This window comes from Lynx rufus, unplaced genomic scaffold (assembly GCF_022079265.1).
Source record: "Lynx rufus isolate CCGP_SWC_20201006 ecotype Redwood Valley unplaced genomic scaffold, mLynRuf1.p SCAF_3, whole genome shotgun sequence".
NCBI classification, from domain to species: Eukaryota; Metazoa; Chordata; class Mammalia; order Carnivora; family Felidae; genus Lynx; species Lynx rufus.
The window spans coordinates 62,814,980-62,836,757 of NW_025814845.1; the positions used below are offsets into that span (position 1 = coordinate 62,814,980).

General features: G+C 35.1%; 1 protein-coding gene across 2 annotated transcripts in view; it reads left to right on the forward strand.

Annotated features, from left to right (window-relative positions):
- The window catches only part of CFAP299 (cilia and flagella associated protein 299), a 586,842-nt gene that overhangs the window by 230,178 nt on the left and 334,886 nt on the right, over positions 1 to 21,778 (forward strand). The gene's annotated exons all lie outside the window — the stretch shown is intronic.

Genomic DNA, 21,778 nt, shown 5'->3' on the forward strand with positions numbered 1-21,778 from the left:
TTCCATCTATAGTAAGGATGGAAATTTGATTCCATAAGGTTGGAAAAAATGGCCATGGTTAGACATTAGACCAACAAACACAAATAGCTTTAGAGACCCAAAACCCACATTTTTAACCAAAGTGGCATACTTCCTCTCAAAAATATCTTTTTAAGTCTTTCTCTCCTATTGCAATTTCCTTTAATAATGAGTGCAGACTTATCCGCTCATTTACCCAGATAGAAGCATGTCAGTCACTATGGATTCCCTACTCTCTCTCTCACTCATGTTGAACGAACCACTAATTTCTCCTAAATATAAATCAAGTCACTTCACTTTTCACCCTCTCAACTATCATTTACTTTGATTCAAACTACCATTCTATTTTAAGTAAATTGCTATCATAGCCTCCTAAACGATACACTTATGTATTTTCTTACCCACCTCCCATCCATTTGCCAGTCACTCAATACATTTTCTTGTGCACCTGCTCATGCCTGGAACTGTTCTAGTCCCTGGGACACTGAGTTACTGCAGAATCCATGACCTTAAAGGGTTTATAGTTGAGAGAAGGAGATAGAAAATAAGTAAGCAAAATAAAAGTGGCACAATTAATTTCAGCTCTGGATAGGTACTATGGAAAACATAAAACAATAAAATTGAATAAAAAGATATTGAGTAGAGAGTAGTTGGTTGCTTTAGCTACAGTATATAGGAAAATCACTTTGAGGAGGTGACATCTGTTGGACTTGAATGAAGTGAAGAAGATAGCCACAGAATTTGAAGGGAGAGACACCCCAAACAGATAATGATTTGAGAGGGAGAGATAGCCCAAGAAAAAGGTACAGCATATTAAAAGTTCCTGAGATAATAGCAATTGTGACATATTCAAAGACGGTAAGAAGACCAGAATGGCTGGAATATATTTATTGAAAGGGATTGTAGAGACAGATGAGGTCAGAGTGGAAGTCACAGCCAGAACATAAAGGTTTTAAGGAATTTTGATTTTGTTCTTTAATTTTAATTTTTATATTCTTCTATTTTTGAACTAGAAAGTTGATAGGCAACTTAAAGAAGTAACCCTAATCTGGTTTACACTTTAGAAAGATTGATCTCACTGCTGCTGTGTGGGGTGGAAAATGTGCAAAGGAGGCCTAGCACAGAGGCAAGGAGGTAAGATAGGGAGCTTTTGTAATCAACCAGCAAGAGGTGAAACTCTTACAAGGTGGTACTATTAGAGATAGAGGGAAATTACTGAATCCTGTCTGTGTTTTGGTGGCAGAACAGAAAGGACTCATTGATGTGTTTGATGTAGAATATTAAAGAAAGGAAAGCAAGATGACTACTAGGTTTTTGGCTTGAACAGTAGGTAGACGATGTTGCTACTCACTGTGGCAGGAGAACTCTTGAGGAATGCTGGTTTCCAGAATCAATAATGAAATTGTGCCGTGCTGGCAGTGTTAATTTTGTAATGCCTCTTAGGTACTCAAGTGGAGAAGTTGATTGGTCTTTTACATATAGGGATTTAGAACTTAGAGGAGAAGTCTTGGCTAGAATATAAATCTGAAAGATACCTATATCTAAATGGTATGGAAAGTCATGGACTTGCAGATATTTACTAGGCGGAGAGTATAGGTAAAGAAAAGTGAAGTCCAATGATAGATCTTTATGAAACCCCAACATTTAGAGATCTGGAATGTGTGAAAGAGCCAGCAAACAATACTGAGAAGTAGCAAGTAGGAGAAAAGTAGAAGAAAAGTCAAGTGGGAGCAATGCTACAAACATGGGAGAAGAAGCAATTTTAAAGGAAAGAATGCTCACCATGTCAGATGCTGCCAAGAGGTCAAATAAGATGATGCCTAAGTTTCCCCTGGCTGTTGTAACAAGTTACTACAAACTGGGGGGTTGAACACAACAGAAACTTATTTTCTCACAGAAAGTCTTATTTCACAGAAGTCTGAAATGAAGATGTTGGCAGAACCAAGTTCTCTCCAAAGATCTAGGGGAGAATCTCTTCTATGCCTTTTCTTAACTACTGGTGTTTCTGGAAATCACTGGTGTTCTTTGGTTTGTAGACCTATCACTCTAATCTATGCCTCCATTATCACACAATTCTCCTGCACCTGTGTTTCTGTCTTCTGTTTTCATAAAAACACCGATCATATTGGATCCTCCTCCCCAATTGAATATGATCTAATCTTAATTTTATTATACATACAAAGACCTTATTTCCAAATAAGGTCACATTCATAAGTACCAAGGGTTAAACCTTCAACATATCTTTTTTGGACAGCTAGGGGGCATGATTCAACCCACAACAAATGATAAATAGTTTGGCATTGTTTTTGGCTAGGTAAATATGGTTACATTGGCAAGGGCTGTTTCAGTGATGGGAATGGGTAAATGTCTCATTGGAGTAGGTAGAAAAAAGAAAAAAGTGTGTAATACAGGGAGAAACAACTGTTTTATTGATTTTTGCACTGTCACTGGAATAAGGCTTGGAGTCCAAGTAGTTTGTTTTGTTGTGTTTTAATTTTAGATGGATAATATTAACCCATGTTTTATGTTAATAGGAATGATCCAGTAGAGAGAGGGGTATTGATGGTGTAGGAGAAAAAGGAAATGATTGATGAAAAGAAGTCCTTAAAAGGAAGATCGGGTCCAGAACACTAGGGAAGGGTTTGTCTTTGAGAGGGGCAGAAACCATTTGTAAAGTTATAGCAGGAGGGAAGAAAGATCTATAGGCACACCAGCTAAGTTGGTTGGTGAATTTGAGTTTGGGAAGATGAGACAGCTCTGCTATGAGTGTATCTATTTTTTCTGCATTATTGCTCTGAATGATCTTTAATTACGTCATTATGGATTTGTCTTTTCCCTAGAGAAGGCCTCAGATTTAACTTTTATTGAGTATGCTAAAGAGTTAACATTGTATGTTGGATGGGTGGTCACTGATTTTGAAATTGGAATCTTATCAGACTCATAGTTTGCTGACACAAAAATAACATGGTCATTTATTTGGGCCTTTGAATTTGTGGTATTATTGTAATCAGCAGAATACATATCATTATATCAAGAGTGGCATTTAAGGCTTAATTTTCTATTTCCTACTCTAGGCTTAAAGCAGACTCCAAATGGGTTTATAGAAAACTATAAGAGAATACAACATGTTTTAGACAAAGCTAATTATGACGATCACAAGCTTATTTAAAAGCCATTTAGTAAATGGATATGCTTTTTAAAAAGTAGTCCTATAAAGTATACAATATTCATGAGATTTGAATCTATATTAATTTGCTGTCAGCAGAAATTATATGTGAATTTTATGAGGTCTGAACTCTCCAAGGGACATGACTATTTCCTAAGCATTAGTATTTCTCTACATAGTGAGTACAAAATAAATGGAGAATTTCAACCCAGAGGCTCACTTGCTACTCTTTTTGTTTCATTTTAATGAAAGTACATGCTGGAAAAATTATGATATAGTTTTAGAACTGACATAATTGATCTGCATGGCCTAATAAGGCTTGAAGGGCTAATTCCATAGCAATTTTCTTAGGTAATTTTTGTTAAATGCATCTAGGAAATTAGAAAAAGATTGGATTTACTTTCCCACACTCACAACTTTTTATTTTATTGTTAAGTTGGGTGATCCCAGGTTTCAAATGCTATTTGGTGTAATTGAATCTTGTTCTGGGTGTTCTCTTTCTCTCTCTGGTCAACTAATTGCAAAATTGATTTTCTAGTTTTCTCCATTTAGGCCTTGAATTTACTCTGCTATAGAGCCTAGAGCTTGGGGAAACGTCATTCTTCTCTGTCCCCACTTCCCAGTGGGCCTCCACCCTAATACTTTCAATGCTAAAGTTATAGGATTACTTGCTTATTATATACACTCATACCATTTCTACAGACCTACTGCATAGACATGTAGTCTTAGCTTTATGACCTGGGAAGGAACAGCGTTTTATGACAATTAAAAGTTTGTATAACTGTTACTAAAAGAATACAAATTCTTGGAAATAGAATTCCTTTAAAGATTTCAGTGGAGGGGCAACTGGTTGGCTCAGTCAGTTAAGTGCCTGACTCTTGATTTTGGCTCAGGTCTTGATCTCATGGTTCATGAGATTGAGTCCCACGTTGGGCTCCATGCTGACAGTGCGGACCCTGCTTGGGATTTTCTCTCCCTCTCTCTCTGCCTCTCCCCTGCTCTTGTGTGTTCACTCTCTCCCTTTCCCTCTCTTTAAGAATAAATAAACATGTAAAACAATAAATAAAGATTTCAGTGAATCAGTGGGTCAGATGCTATGGACTTAAATATTGTTTAGATAAATCTTTTTTTTTTTTTTTTTCAACGTTTATTTATTTTTGGGACAGAGAGAGACAGAGCATGAACGGGGGAGGGGCAGAGAGAGAGGGAGACACAGAATCGGAAACAGGCTCCAGGCTCTGAGCCATCAGCCCAGAGCCCGACGCGGGGCTCGAGCTCACGGACCGCGAGATCGTGACCTGGCTGAAGTCGGACGCCCAACCGACTGCGCCACCCAGGCGCCCCTAGATAAATCATTTTTAAGTAAAGCTTGTATTAATCTGAAGATTACTTGATTTAATTCAATAATCAATATTATGAATGTCTCTGAATTTCATATGTAGTATATACTGCATATAAGTGTATGTATAATTTGTGAATATGCATATATATACATATATAAATACTTTATACAAAAACACACACATCCTTTCCTTACATTTGCCCGCAAATACTCTTGTTTTAGATTAGACAAAACATTGAGACTTATGTACAATTCATATACAAAATGTTAAAAGGATTTTTATTAAGTATGTAGTGCTTCATATGACAGATACAATGTTTTCCTACTAAAATAACTAATTTAATTTAGCTTAAACTAAATTAAATTAAATTTTTTAAGTTTATTTTGAGGTGGGGAGGGGCAGAGAGAGAGGGAGAGAGAGAATCCTAAGTAGGCTCTGCTCTGTCAGCCCAGAGACTGATGTGGGGCTCAATCTCATGAACTGTAAGATCATGACCTGACCCAAGATCAAAAGTTGGATGCTTAACTGACTGAGCTACCCAGATGCCCCTAAATTTATTTTTAATGTGTTCCATGCATGTATGAAAATGTTTCTACCTCATGATTCTTATATTAAAGATTTAAAAATTCTTTAAAAATTAAAATAATTAACCATTTCTTTCTCATTTATAAGGAGATTTATTGTTTCCTGAGAAAGTGTAATTTTCTAATTGCTTATGCTAATGAAGTTTTTAACACTACCACCACAGTGAGGCATTCATTAAGTGCATGTTTATGATAAATGCTTGGAAAAAAAATTAAGTAAGTTTGGTTCTAGATATCCAGAAACTCTGAGGCAAATCACACTGATGTGTAGATGGACATAAATTTATGGATTTTTGGTGGTCTTTCAGGTTTTCTGTATACAGTATCATGTCATCTGCAAATAGTGAGAGTTTTACTTCTTCCTTGTCAATTTGGATGCCTTTTATTTATTTTTGTTGTCTTAGTTCTGTGGCTAGAACTTCCAGTACCATGTTAAATAAAAGTGGTAAGAGTGGACATCCCTGGCTTGTTCCTGACCATGGAGGAAAAGCTCTCAGTTTTTCCCCATTTAGGGTGATATTAGGTGTGAGATTTTTCATATATGGCTTTTATTATGTTGAGGTATGTTCCTTCTATGACATGATACTATATACAGAAAACCTGAAAGGCTCCACCAAAAAACTTCTGTAACTGATAAATGAATTCAGTAAATTTACAGGATACAAAAACCAATGTACAGAAATCTGTTGCATTTCTATACACCAATAATGAAGCAGCAGAAAGAAAAATTAAGGAATCAATACCATTTACAGTTGCACCAAAAACAATAAGATGCTAGGAATAAACTAAGGAGATGAAAGACCTCTATTCTGAAAACTGTAAAACACTGATGAAAGAAATTGAAAATGACACAAAAAATGGAAAGACATTCCATACTCATATATTGGAAGAACAAATATTGTTAAAATGTCTACACCACCCAAAGTAATCTATACGTTTAATGCAATCCCTATCAAAATGCCACCAGCATTTTTCACAGAGCTAGAACAAACAATCGTAAAATTGTATGGTACCACAAAAGACCTTGAATAGCCAAAGCAATCCTGAAAAAGAAATCAAAGCTGGAAACATCACAATTCCAGAGTTCAAGCGGTATTACAAAGCTGTAGTCATCAAGACAGTATGGTACTGGCACAAAAACAGACACATAGATCAATGGAAGAGAAAAGAGAACCCAGAAATGAACCTACCACTATATGGTCAATTAATCTTCGACAAAGCAGGAAAGAATATCCAATGGGAAAACAACAGTCTCTTCAACAAATGGTGTTGGGAAAACTGGACAGCTACATGCAGAAGAATGAAACTGGATCACTTTCTTATAGCATACACAAAAATAAACTCAAAATGGATTAAAGACCTAAATGTGAGACCTGAAACCATAAAAATCCTGGAAGAGAAGGTGGTCACTTCTTTGACATCAGCTTTAGTACCTTCTTTCTAGATATGTCTCCTGAGGCAAGGGCAACAAAAGCAAATATAAAATATTGGGACTACATAAAAATAAAAAAAACTTCTGCACAGTGAAGGAAACAATCAACAAAACTAAAAGGCAACCTACAGAATGGAAGAGAATGTTTGCAAATGATATATCTGATAAAGGGTTTGTAGTCAGGGGAGCCTGGGTGTCTCAGTCAGTTGAGCGTCCATCTGTTGATTTTGGCTTAGGTCATGATCCCAGGGTCCTGGGATAGAAACCCGTGTCAGGCTCCATGCTGAGTGTGGAGCCTGCTTATGATTATTTCTCACTCCCCCTCTGTCTTCTCCCCAACTTGTGCACTTTCTCTCTCTTTTAAAAAAAAGGTTAGTATCCAATATATACAAAGAATCTATAAAATGCAACTCCCCCAAAGTGAATAATCTAATTAAACAATGGGCAGAGGACATGAATAGACATTTTTCCAAAGAAGACATATAGATGGCAATAGACACATGAAAAGATGCTCAATATCACTTATCATAAGGGAAATAAAATCAAAACTACAATGAGATATCATTTCTCACTTGTCAAAATAGCTAAAATCAATGACATAAGAAACAACAGGTGTTGGCAAGGATGTGGAGAAAGAGGAACCCTCTTGCACTGTTGGTGGGAATGCAAACTGATGCAGCCATTCTGGAAAACAGTATGGAGTTTCCTCAAAAAGTTAAAATAGACCTACCCTACAATCCAGCAATTGTACTACTAGGTATTTACCCAAAGAATACAAAAGTAGTAATTCCAAGAGATACATGCACCCTGATGTTTATAGCAGCATTATCTACAATAGTCAAATTATGGAAATAGCTCACATGCCCATCAATTGATGAATGGATAAAGAATATGTATATACATGTATATATGTATATATATACATATCGGAATATTATTATGGAAAATATATATATATATATAATGGAATATTACTCAGCAATAAAAAAGAATGAAATCTTGTCATCTGCAATGATATGGATGGAGCTAGAAAGTATTACACTAAGGGAAATAAGTCAGAGAAAGACAGGTAACATATAGTTTCACTCGTATGTGGTATTTAAGAGACAAAAGAGCAAAGGCGGGAAAAAAGAGAAAGAGAGAAGCAAACCATGAAAAAGATTCTTAACTATAGAGGATAAACTGATGGTTATGAGAAGGGAGGTGGGTAGGGAGTATGGGTTAAAAAGGTGATGTGGCTTAAGGAGTGCATTTGCTATGATGAGCACTGGATATTGTGTGGAAGTGTAGAGTCACTATATTGTACACCTGAAACTAATATTACACTGTATGTTAACCAACTGGAATTTAAATAAAAACTTTAAAAAATCAGATAACTAAGCGTATTGTGTGAATACGTGAGATATTCATGTGAAATAGTCACACAATGATTTCTGAGAAATCATTTTCTTAGAAAAATCAGTGAAAGTGTTAAATAAGTTAAATATTTAAATGAAGCTGAGATTAAGAGTGTTCTTTTTTCCCTTGCAATGTCCAAAAATACCTTTACAGAAATGGTAAAATTATAGAGGTTGCTTGAATGAAGATGTAATATCTTGAGAACATTTCATGTCTATGATAGAGACTAAAGAAAATTTTAATGGTCAAAATGTGATGATTGTGTGAAGAAAATACTAGGTGGAAATTAGAATGAAGAAGTAAAATGGGTCAGTGTGAGACAATAGTTTTCTATTTCCTTCTAGATTACTCTGAGCTTTCTTTACATGGTTTATCAATAGGTTTATCTCCTATTTTGGTATCTATGATATAATTATCTTTTAGTTTTCTTACTTTCTTCTGACTTTTGATTTCATTCTCTTTCTTGGGCTGACTACCTTATAACTCTACTTGAAGCTGCATCCTTTCCACTGTGCACATTTTTCCTTGGAATCATCCAGATCCTATACGTCCAGCCCCATGGATCCACTGCTGTACGTCTATTAATTAATTTATTCAATTATTCATTAAATGGTGATAGCTATTCTATACTAGGCATTATACTGACTTCTGGAGAAACAAATGGATTTCAAGTGCCTTATGAAGCTAAAAGTTGCTTGGGAAAGAAAGTCAATAATCAAGTAAGCATACAAAAAATCAAAATTACAACTGTGACAGGTGCTATGAAGGAAAAACACAAAAATCTCTCATTGCATATAAATGGATCAGGAGATGATATCAGATTTTCAGACAAAATAATTAGGACATTTTCGTATGGAGAATGAACTACAGAGAGAATAAAACATGCAAGATACATGCCAATACATGCAAGATCAGATTAGAAAAGATGAAATAATAGCTTGGATCAGGAAGATGAGAGGGAAGACAAAAAGAACTGATTTGAGAGATATTTAGAAGGTAATATTGAAAAGGATGTGGTGACAAGATATAATTAAGACCAGGGTTGAAGCAAAGGGCGTGGACATGGATAACTGGCCTCTGCAGCTGGAGAGATGGATGGGTAAATATGGTGCACTCAAAGATCAGGAATGGGGCAAAAAGAGATCATGGATCTGCTTTTGGGTATATTGAGTTTGAGTTGTTATGACAAAAGAAGTTGTTGAAATGTTAAGTATATAACTAAACTATCTGAAGAAAGATAGTTTCTATAGTCTTCTATAGTTTCATAGTCTTCTATATGAAGAAAGAAGATCTCCTAAAATCTACTCCAGTGTTTATCTACACATCGCTATGCCTCAGATGCTTACATTTGTATGCATTGAAGTTAATTTTCTTTTCCTCCTCTACTCCTCAGATCTTACATCCACTTGGTCACCAAGCCCAGTCAATTCTACCTTGTAAATATGTCTCAAATTAATGTGGGGTAAAAGGTCAGGAAGCCAAAGAGATAGGCAACAGCCATCTCTAAGGGCTCTGTTGTGCTGTGCTCAGTAGCATAGACAGTGCTCTGTAGATGATGAGTAACACTCAAAGAATTTAGACAAATGGTTGATGTGATCAGACATGCATTTTAAGAATACACTGGCAGCAGTAGGTGGGAATAAATATCTCTGTAGGAGTGGGGAACAAGATAAGAGAAGGGAGGCCAACTGAAAGGCCACTATAACATTTTAGATAATAGATAATAAAAGGCTGGGATAAAGAAATGACAGAATGAATAGTGGATAAAGATGGAGTTCAGTAATTTTGGAGATAACTGCAAAGCATGTTATTTGTTTTGATGTAGGAAATGGGGGTTGAGTACTATTCTTGCGTTTCTATTTGGGGGATTCAGTAGGGCATGAGCAGTTGATAATTTTTAATGGGGAGACAAGTGTGATCCTAGCATTAGAAGATTTACTGTATTCGAGTGGTTAAGAGCATACAAGTTAGAGGTGGATAGGAACTAGATTCAAGGTCTAGATTTATTGCTTACCCAGTATTACAGATCACAAAAGGTCTGTGCTAAGTTTTCCAAGCCAAATACCCTGTTCTATAGTATAGGGAGTGAAAGAATACCCTCATCATAATATTGATTATTGAAGAGAAAATTCAGAAAAGAAAATTGGTACACTACATGATACATGACAAATATGTAACAAATGTGATTTCTGCAGTAAAAGAAAATTATAGTGTTGCTAGAGCTACAATAGTGAATAAAAAAGAAATTGTAGAAAACATGCAATAGTTTTCAAGGGAAGCACTGAATGGTTTTGCATCTCCTTTTAGAAAAGATGGTTGAAAGGTTTCCTTAAGACAATCAGATATAGATTTTGTTAGAGATCTAAAGATTGGTGGCCATTAGCAAGATATTATAGAAATCAGAATATTAAAACAAATACTTTATGTAATGGATTTTGTTTTATGTTATAGGAAACCACAGTCTACTTTATTACTTTTCTACTCTCTGCAAACCACTTTGCCATTTGCCATAAACAAAGATGGAAAAGACATTGACCCTCCCTACACTATTTCTAATGTAATAGGGATTATGTAACTCTTTTAAGTGGCTAAGTGGCAGAGTGGGGATGGGTTGGGGTGAGTTATCCTTTTTCAGATGGTAGTAAACTAAGAATCCTGAATTTATTGAATGGAAAAAAAAACAAAAATAAAATATGCCCTTCCTAATCAGAGACTCATGAGGATTGTAATGAAAGGTCACATGCTGTTCCGGGCTGAGAAAGTGGAACCTGTTGACACTTATTTTCCCACTGAATGTTGACTGTGTAAACAGTTACATGGCTGACTAGTTTGGACTTTGAAATATGCATTATTGAAGCTGGTATAAAAGCACTGCTTACAACTTTTCCTTCAGAGTCATTCAAAGAAACCACTGTACATGGGTAAGGAAAACCTATGAATTAGGCAGTTCCTAATATACCCATTTCCTGTGTTGAAATCTCTATGAAACATAAGATTGCGTTGTATATGACCAGTAACATTGTGCTGACATGATCTTTTCCCTCCTTGCTATTTTCCAACTTCTATAAAATGTTCCCTTTCAAGAAAATGAAGGTACTATACAGATGTTTATTTCCTTTTTAATTGAATCCATGCCTGTCCATTAATAAACCCTTATGGAAATTATATGACTCATTCAATGGTACCTTCATTTTAAACAAATGACATCAGTGTTTGGCAAATAAAATGCACATCAACTTACATTTTACTGAAAAGAGTATAGTTGAATAGATCTTTAATTCTTTAGTTCCTAGATAAAAAAAAATATGATATAGAGATAGTGAGAAATTTTGGAAAGAGCAGATGTTATAGAGCCATGTTAATCTGGGTTGATTCTTGGATTTCCCACTTATTACAGGCTAACCATTACTTTCTAAACACTAAACACTATTTCAACTGTACAGAGCCTGAGTGTTCCTACCCACAATATGGAGGCAATCATTTTCATACAGTTGAGATATTTCTAGAAAAAATTGTATAATGTTTAAGGCACAAATAAACTAATACTTAGTAGGTGTTTAATAAAATATAAGGAATATGTATTCTGTAAAAAATAAATTGTAATATGTGTTTTGTTACTTCTGGTTCCCTAGAAGTAGAGCCTAAGATGCAGATTTTAGTGGAAGGAGTTCAATGAGAAAGGTCTCTCACATGAAACCCGTTAAGGGCATGATGGAAGCATGATAGTATAGAAGACAAAAGTGGGCAGAGATGTGATTTCAGTGGAAATCTAGCTTCACTCTGATCACACAGGAAGCACCAGCGCATGAATTGTTTCAGAGTTTGCTTTTCCTGGAGGCAAGAGGGGCAGTGTGCTATATATACATTCTCCTTCCCCCTTCCTGTGTCTATCAATTAATCATCAGCTGCCGAGAGGGTTGGGGAAGGAGGGAGTAAAGTGGCTCAGGTCAGATAAGGGCAGTTCTTTTTGAGGAGAGAGCAGGTGTGAACCATTAGCCATTAACACCTGCAGCATCTGGAGCTGGGTGCACCAGCCTGGGAAAGGGGATCTGGGAGGGACACTGCCAACATGCACTGCAGATGCAAAAGGTTAGTTTTAGCCATTTTTGAAAGAAAAGAATGCTACTCTTTCAATAATGTAATTGTATATACGCAAAAAAGTATTTTTGTTTAAGATATTTAAATTTATCAATCATTTTTATATGAAGCTTTAATTGCTTCTTTAGCGTCCCATTTCTAAAATGAGAACAGCTATTTGAATTAAAATAAAACGTATTTTACTGCAAAGTCCTCTTCGTTTACAAATAATCATAAGTGCAAACATGGTTTTTGGGTCCAGAAATTTTGCATATATAATAAACTTTTCCATTTAAATCTTATACCCACTAGTACATGTTCCCATATGTAATGGGTGCTGTTTTGTTGGACTGACAGAATCAAGGCAGCGAATCTACTCATGATTCAGAACCAGCATCATGTCAGAATGCATTCATGAAAGACATGTTTGTGGATATTAAAGCTGTGGTCATAGGAGTGGGAATATAGTTTACTACTTTCTAAACACTGAGCATTTTCAAAGTTAGTGCAATCTTTTTTTCAAAGTTTTAATTTAAATTCCATTTAGTTAACATGCACTGTAATATTAGTTTCAGGCATACAACATAGTGATTCAACACATCCATACATCACCTAGTGCTCATCACAAAAAGTGCACTCCTTAATCCTCATCACCTATTTAACCCATCCTCCCATCTACCTCCCTTCTGGTAACCATCAGTTTGTTCTTTATAGTTAAGAGTCTGTTTCTTGGTTTGCTGTTCTCTGTTTCTTTTTTCCCCTCTTTACCCATTTGTTTTGTTTCTTAAATTCCACATATGAGTGAAATCATATGGCATTTGTCTATCTGAATGCTTTTGGGCACTTGTGGAATAGAAAAAAGAAGAAAATTGACATAAGTCGCTAAAATTTGAAAAATGAATTGCTTGGTCACATTATTGAGTTGCTATAATTCCCAAAGTTCTACGCAAACAAGTGACTTTAGCTATTTGTCTAATAATGAAATGTAATAGGATTGTTTAGACATTAATAGAAGTATGAATAACCTAAGAATGCATTGCTCCTCTTTGTAAACAAAAATAAGGGCAAAAATGGTAAAAGTCCTGCTGATTTACTCATAGCAAATGCTCCAATAAAGTTTATGTGACATTTAAGTCCACATTCCTTTTGACTACCAATCTAAAATCCTTAAAGTTCTGAAAACCAAAGAAATTTTTAAAATTTGGAACCGAGTAATTTGGCAATGAAACCTGATCTGAAATGAGACTATTTATAGATTTTATCTCATTTAGTGTGGTGTCCCTTTGGTTCATTGCAGAAAAAGTAATGTGTTTGGTTATTGGATGCTGTCCTAGGCTTACCTGGGAATGTTGATTTGTATATGTATACCTACCATATTACCTTGCTAAAAGAAAAATATTCTGAGTTTTAAAACAATTCTAGCTCCAGAGTTTTCAGATAAAAGATTATATATATATATATATATATATATATATATACACACACACACACATATAATTCTTCTTTAATATATAATTCTCTCTATATTATATGTATAATTCTTTATATATATAATTATATATATAATCATGTATATATTATATATAATATACACGTGAAGTATTAATTATGGTAAAATGAGCTACATAAGAAAACAACATCTTAATGGTCTAATATAATAAAAATTTATTGCTTTCTCACTTTAGCTCAGTTGCTTATCCATGTTAAACTCACAGTAGGGCTTTTTCTGTTTCATGTACTTATTCAGGGACCTGTATTGTAGATAAGCTCCATTATCTTTATTCCTTAGCTTCTGAAAATGCTCTGGATATTGAGAACCACTCAAGGGAGAGAGAAAGAAGAATCATTCAGAAGATTCTTTACAGGCCAGAACTAGAAATCTGGTTTATAGTATTCTGTCCTGGACTCAGTCATATGGTCACACTTATTTGGGAAGACTGGGAAATATGGTCCATCTGAGTGGCAGAAGGAAAGCAACATGTTATTGGTCATGGTACCTGCCACATATATGTATGTGTATATTATTGCTACGTCCTATTCTCAAAGCAAAGGACTTAATTACAGAAAAATTATTTCATAATTAAGGCCATTAGTTATCTTTAATAAATGAATATGCTACGCTTTCTAAAAATAATGGGAAAACTGAAAAATAGGAGTAATGTTGTAGATAACTAGTCTTATCATATAATAACATATTAAAAAGCTACCCTTGCTAAGACAATATGGCACAGGAACATGAATCGATTCATGCTCTACTGTACTCGTAATCAGATAAATGAAAATTAAAGTGAGTTATATATTTTACATACACAGATAAGAAACAAAATAAAATGGCAGATCTTGCCAAATGCGGGTGAGGATGTGAAGAAGTAAGAAATCACGTTCAGTGATTCAACATTTCATACATTGTTAGGCAGAGTTCAGAGACCAGTTTAATAAGGTCTGATAAAGAGAAAGATGTGCATAATCTTTAAACTAGTAGATATGTATCTGTGAGAAACTGTCAATCATGTATGAGAAGGTAATTCCAAGCACATGCATTGTAGCATTACTTAGAATATAGCAAAAGAACCTAAGTGTTCATAGACATGAGAACAAGTTGTGGCCCATTTATAAAATGGGACATTACACAGAAATCAATGTGAAAAGTAGGTGTACTCTGTATATCAGTGTGGATTGTCTTAAAAACATCATGTAAGAGAAAAAAAAGGCATGTTTCTGAATGATATGTGCAGGATGACCCTCCCTCAGTCACTGACAAGTGCTGTTCCTTTCTATATCTCAGTTTCCTTATCTGCCCATTGGATTAGTGACAATAACAAGTTAGTAAAATGGACAAAAATTAAAGGAACTACTGCTGGCAAAGTGCTTAGAACATTTTTAGAATACAGTAAACAACAAAAGTCATTACTTAAAATTAAAAATTTAAAAACCATACAAAATAATTGACAGTCTTTTTTTATAGATAATCTCATGTTCTAATCATAAAAGCTATATGAGGATTGGGGCATCTGGGTGGCTGAGTCAGTTAAACGCGTTAAACCTGTGACTTAGACACAGGTCATGATCTCACAGTTCCTGAGTTCAAGCCTTGGGTCGGGCTCTGTGCTGACAGCTCAGAGCCCAGAGCCTCCTTAAGAGTCTGTGTCTCCTTCTCTCTCTACCCCTCCCCAACTCACGCTCTGTCTCTCTCTCCCTCTCTCTCTCAAAAATAAGTAAGCATTAAAAAATTTTTTTAAAAACTACATAAGGATAATACACACTGAATTTTGGAAAGTCGTTCCATTGTGTAAGATAGGAGGTGGTTAGAAGGGTAACGGGGAAGTAGAAATGAAAATAGGCTCTTATGTGTCTTATTTCTACACAAATTATGGTGCCAGTATGGGAGAATAGAAAGATTTGAGTAATCTGCTTAGTTGGATGTTGGATACCTGAGTATTAATTATGGTAGTTATGTTAATAAGTGTTAGGTGTGTTAGCCTCTTTTATAATTTTCTTTATGCATGAAGTATTTCATAGTCATAAATGGAAGCAGGGAACTATTTTTGGAAAAAATTTAAATGAGTAATTACCAGTGAATTTATTATGTCAAGTAAAATGTTTATAAAGAATAAATAAAAAATGTAGCCAAAAGGGCAAATCTTGGGGTGGCAACTTAGAATTCTTTTTTTCTCTGGGAATGGAACTCAGATTCAGAAGAGGCCCTCTAGAGGCCATGTGTGTCCTGCCTATTCCTGTCCTCTTAGATAACTGATTTATCCTAGGCCAATTGGATTCTGTTGATTGGGAAGGAACATTAGAAATGGTGAGTTAGAGAGCCAAGGAATCATTGACACTAACCCCTTTAAAGACATGGTTCATGACCAACAGCTGCTGAAGTCCCTGATCTACTCCTATGTATGAATTATTCAACACTGCCTTTGAATCTGGGAGAGATAGAGGCACCTGGGTGGCTCAACTGGTTGAGCGTTCGACTTCGGCCCAAATCATGGTCTCACGGTTAGTGGGTAAGAGCCCCACTCTGTGCTGACAGCTCAGAGCCTGGAGCCTGCTTCAGATTCTGTCTCCCTCTCTCTGCCCCTCCCCCACTCACGCTCTGTCTCTCTGTCTCTCTCTCTCTCTCTCTCTCTCTCTCTCAGAAATAAAGAAACATTAAACAAATTATAAATCTGGGAGAGATATATTGCAGGACCATTCCAAAAATTCTTCATTTTGCTTACAGTCCAATTTTTGGTTTACAGCCAAGGAACCTTGACTACAATCTTAAAATTAGTAAGGTTTATCTCTAACACAGAATCCTTTTGTGAGAACAGTAGCTTCCAGTTCCATCCATCCAGAGGAAACCACAAAAAGCATTGGTTAAGTTGGAGTCTATGCATTCATGCTCTATGGGCATCTAAGAAAGCTATCATTTCCTCTCAGTCCACTTCTATATACCGTGTTTTCACACAGCAATTTAAAGGTTAACTAAGAACTATTGAAAAATCGCTACAAATTTTGGAAAGAGAAAATCAAAATAGAGTGGCTCCAATAAAATGTAAAATTATTGTATGTGCTGATATGGTAAGGGCTTTTATTTTTGAAATGTCTTGTTAATGAAATTGTAAAATCTGCTTCCCTAGATAACTGTAGAAACATTTATAGATTGTTTTGGGTTTGGATATGTGTAGTGAGAGCCAAGTATATTCATGAAAGTATTTGATCCTTGATGCAGCATGATAGTAATATTTTTTTCTTCAAATGCATAAATTTAAAAACTAAAAACTTCTGGCTGCCTAATGTTAACAAACACAATGGCTTTCAAATTGTGAATGATTCAAAACAGCAATGAAAAAGAAAAATTCTTTTTTCTAATAAAATGCAATATTTTATTAGAAATGAATGAATTAAATAGCTCTTCTGTCAACAAATAGTTTCACTTCTTAAAACTAACAGTGGTCCTCATAAGGAAGATTCTAGTGAAAATCAGCTGTCAGAGGAGATGTTGACTGTACTATAATAAATAACAGAGCTGACCTTCAGAGCAATAAGAGGAATACAACTTGTGATCACTCTTTATGAGTAGTTCATTACTCTTTATTTATGAGCATTATGGCAAAATCTAATTTGCAGAACGTGATGGTGACCTTGGCAGAAAATTGTAATACCTAACAATTGTAATTTAATGTTTTTAGTATTAAGAGAAAATTGTATTACATCATATTCAAAGGATTTTCCTATTAATTTTACAAACTTTAAGACATTGGTATGTATGATCTCAGCAAGGTTTGGGTCACCAACACAAATTTAGCAATCATGTTGATTTCTCCTTTCCTCCTTAACTCCAGTATGCTATGAATTAATTCAATGCTCTTGACAGCTAAGCTTTTGAAGTAGTATTCTGTTTAGATGTGATAGCTAAAAGGAACCAGAGTCGGCCTTTCCCATTCCTGTCGCCTACTCTTGAGTCCCCGGGGAATGGTATATTTTACAACTGGGTCTTCACAAGGTTGTGTTCCTTTAGATGAAAAAAAAAATTCCCCAAACAGTAAATATGTTGGTATGTGATTTTCATTGGACCAGTTCTACATATCTGACCATTACGGGTCTGTATTTTTACTCATCCTGAGTAGAGATGTTTAAGGGAAGGGACTAGATTTGAACCAATGTCTTCATTGCAGTCAGGATAGCAAGAATAACTGCTTCATTTAGCATAAGGGCCAAATACATTTACATTCTTCTTTAGATCTTGAGAGATGGGCAGAAAATCTCAGAAGGGTCAGTTTATCTTTCATTCTTTTTTTTTTTTAAATCTCTATTTCTCTTCATGTTTAACCAACTTTTGCAGTGTTAACAATTACAATTATAAAGATAGTTGTCTTTTGTTGAATGCCTATTTTGTGTTATTACTCATATTTTGTCATGTTTCTTGGCATAAAGTCATTCATAGTATTCCCTTTATAATTTTAATGTCTGAAGGGAAATACTGCTATCCACCTTCTTTCCTGATACTAGTGACTTCTGTTTTCTCCTTTTTTCTGAGCTGTCTGGCCTAGGTTTATCACTTTTATTGATTTTCTCATAGAACCAACTATTAGCTTCATTGATCTTTATTGATTTTGTGTTGTTTATATCATTGATATTTGCTCTTTATTATTTCTTTTCTGCTGCTTACTTTGGGTTTAACTTGATCTTCTTTTTCTAGTTTCTTAAGATGAAAGTTTAGGTTTTTGATTTGAGACTTATTTTCTAACATGGGTGTTTTCGTGCTATACCCTGCCCTCTAAGCACTGTTTTAGTCCACAAGATATTTTGATATGTCACGTTTTCATTTCCATGCTATTTATTTTTTTATGCAGTACAAATTACTTTCTAATTTCTCCTTTGATTATTTTGACCCATAAATTATCTAAAATTTGTTCATTTTTAAGTATTTGGGTATTTTTCAGTTTCCAAAATTGCCTCAGTGTCTGTGATTAATTTATTAACTTTGATTACCTATTCCTCTTACTCCTTTTTCGTCCTGATCTTATCATTTGAGATGAACAGGCTGAAAGACATATCACTGTTAGCGGATGTGCCTTCACTCTAGTATTTGTTCTTAAGTGATCTCTGAGGAGACTAGAGTTTTTTGTTTTGTTTTGCTTATTAATTTTCTGTTTCCTAAATTACTTCTGTGTCTTCCAGGCTAAATCTTTTCTTGTATGTTATTTGTTGCAAGATTTTCCTCAAATGTCCAGTGATCCTTGGTTATTCATTCATATTTAAGAAAAGGGCAACTTAAAAGTTGACTGTGAGCTCTGACAGCTTTTGCATTAACCTATGTATGATTGGTCAGGAAACTTGCCATTAGACAGAGACTTTCTTAAACGTGGAAGACTTTGTTCTGTGACACCCAGTGCCTGCTCACATTCTCTCCAGGGGTTTTGTTCAGTTTCTCTAGGTCGTAATCTTCAGTCTTTTTTCTGGGCATTTAAGGGGCATGGCTGTCGGGCTATTGATAATTCTGTTCATGCAGGTGGAGTGTATTTTTGTTTGACCTTCTCGACCCCACTTCTCACTCCTTGACTTCTGTGTAACTATAATTTCTGAGTTCTGAGCTTCTCCATGGATTAGCTGATAAAACTGATTTTCTTATTGGATGCAGTGTTTTCTCTTGTCCTTCCTTTATTCCTCCATGAATAAGCTCAACTATGCCTGTACGTCTTTTATTAATAATGCTAGATACATTTTAATTCTCAACAATTACAGTTCTTTATTTTTTAAAGTAGAATTATGTCACTATCTGCTTTCTACCAAGAATCTAATGTTTGATATAAGCATAATATGTTCATGTATATATGTAATTTGCATATACCTATATAAAAAGTTTTGTTCATTTATTAATGGAATTTTTTGGTAAAGCAGATGTTCCCATTGTTAAAAGATTTTTAGGAATAACAGGAGAAGTAATATCTGTATCAAATGATATAGGAACTCTTTGGGTATTATGTCTGGGTGGCTTGGCAATAGATGCTACTTGATAAGCCATTACAAAGGTGACTTTTTGATGCAAATGCTTTCTGTACCTTATTGGATGGGAAAAAGAGTGATTAAATAAAATTATCTCTTAAGTATTTAAAACTAATATGTCAAAATAAATATAAAATTCAATAAAGTGATGTTGTTTACGGGGGTATAGACCTAAGCAATGAAGGTGTGTCATTGAAAGGAAATTGCACGCCACTTTGGCATCTGTGATCAGGTATGAAATAGTTAAATTATCTAGCAAGGGAAATTATGCACATATTTTCCTGTGTGTTTTCTGAGATGACGGAGTTCTCCAAGATTCTTGGAAAAATATTTGAGGAGGAAGAACATCCAGTTCCAAAACACTTTCCTCTTTGGGGGAAGTGTTGGCAGGGAATGAAATACTTAGCATTCGATACCTGGCCCCAGGCGAGGGTTCCCGTCATACTTGCAGGTCTTGGTGTGATTCACCTGGATGGCATAGAATTGAGAAAATAAAAAAAATCTCATTTTCTATTATTATCTTTTTGGAGTTGGGAGAGGGAGAAAGGGAGTGAATATGGAAAGGAGAGAGGGACAAATACCTTTAATGCCGATTTCATCATGAGCCATAGCATCTTAGAAATGAAGAAAGTGGAGTTTATCTTGTTCAGCTTCTCTTTCAACTGGGAATAACTTTTTCAGCTTTTCTGGCAGATGGCTATGCAGCCTCTGTTTCAATAATTTAAATATTTTCAATGATAGGTAGCTCAGTTCTTTGCAGGTTATTTCTATTTCAGAGAGTTCTAATCATTGATAGTGCTGGGAATATCTACCTTCTTTTATATTCCTCTTCTTGAGCAATATAAAATAATGCTGTTGCCACAGTGTAATGTTTGAAGAGAACTTTCATTTTTTTTTCTTTTGAATTTTCTGGGCTTTTTAAAGTTAAATTTTCTAATTCCTTCAATCACTGTTTAAGCTTTCAGTATTCTCATTAAATTTTTCTTGTTGCTCCCCCATTTTCAATATCCCTTAAAACTCAAAAAAATCAAAGTATAGCATACAGATACAAATACATGACTCATAAATGAGCAGCTGCATAAATTACCATAAAATGAACAAACCATTTATCAGTACCCCCAAATTAAAAAAAAGAACATTACAGGTGATCATATAAGCCCCTTCCAGCCCATTTAGTCACTACTTCCCTAACCCCAAACATAATCACTATTCTAATTTCTAATGCCATTGAATAGTTTTGTCACTTTAGAAATTTTATATAAATAGAACCATATTGTCTGACTCCTTTAACTCAATATTTTGTTTGTAAGAGTCACCCATGTTATTGTGTGTATTGTAGTATATACTATTTCATCTCTGTGGTTTTCCATTGTATGTAATCCAATTTATTTTTCTCTTTTTTTTTTTTTCTATTTCTGGACAGTGGATTGTGTATAGTTTGGGGCTGCTATGAGTAATGGCACTGTGAACATTCTTGTACATGTCCTTGTGCACATAGATATATGATTTTCTATTGGATGTACATTTACAGGTGAAATTGTTAGGTCATAAAATATGTTTATGTTCAACTCTAGTAGATAATGTCACTTTTCAAAATAACTGAGCAATTTATATTCCCAGCAACCATGTATGAGATCTCCTATTACTTCATAGTCTCTTTAACATTTGGTACTTCTGTTAAAAATATTTTTTTAGGGGTGCCTGGGTAGCTAAGTCAGTTAAGCGCCTGACTTCAACTCAGGTCATGATCTCATGGTTTGTGAGTTGGAACCCTGCGTCGGGCTCTGTGCTGACAGCTTGGAGCTGGGGCCTTCTTCGGATTCTGTGTCTTTCTCTCTCTCTACCCCTCGCCCCCCCCTCAAAAATAAATATTCAAAAAAATGTTTAAAATTAATGTTTGTTTATTTTTGAGAGAGAGACAGAGACAGAGAGACAGAGACAGAGCACAAGTTGGGGAGAGGCAGAGAAGAAGGGAGACACAGAATCCCAAGCAGGCTCCAGGCTCTGAGCTGTCAGCACAGAGTCCTACTAGGGACTCAGACTCACAGACCACAAGATCATGACCTTAGCAGAAGTCAGATGCTTAACCTACTGAGCTACCCAGGTGCCCCTAGTATTTTAGTTTTTTATTTTAGAGATTTTAAATATCTCCGTGATGTTATCTCATTGTGGTTTAAATTTGCATATCTCTGATTATTGATGAGGTCTTCATATGTTCATTGGCCATTTGGATATCCTCTTTTGAAAAATGTCTATTCAAGACTCTTGT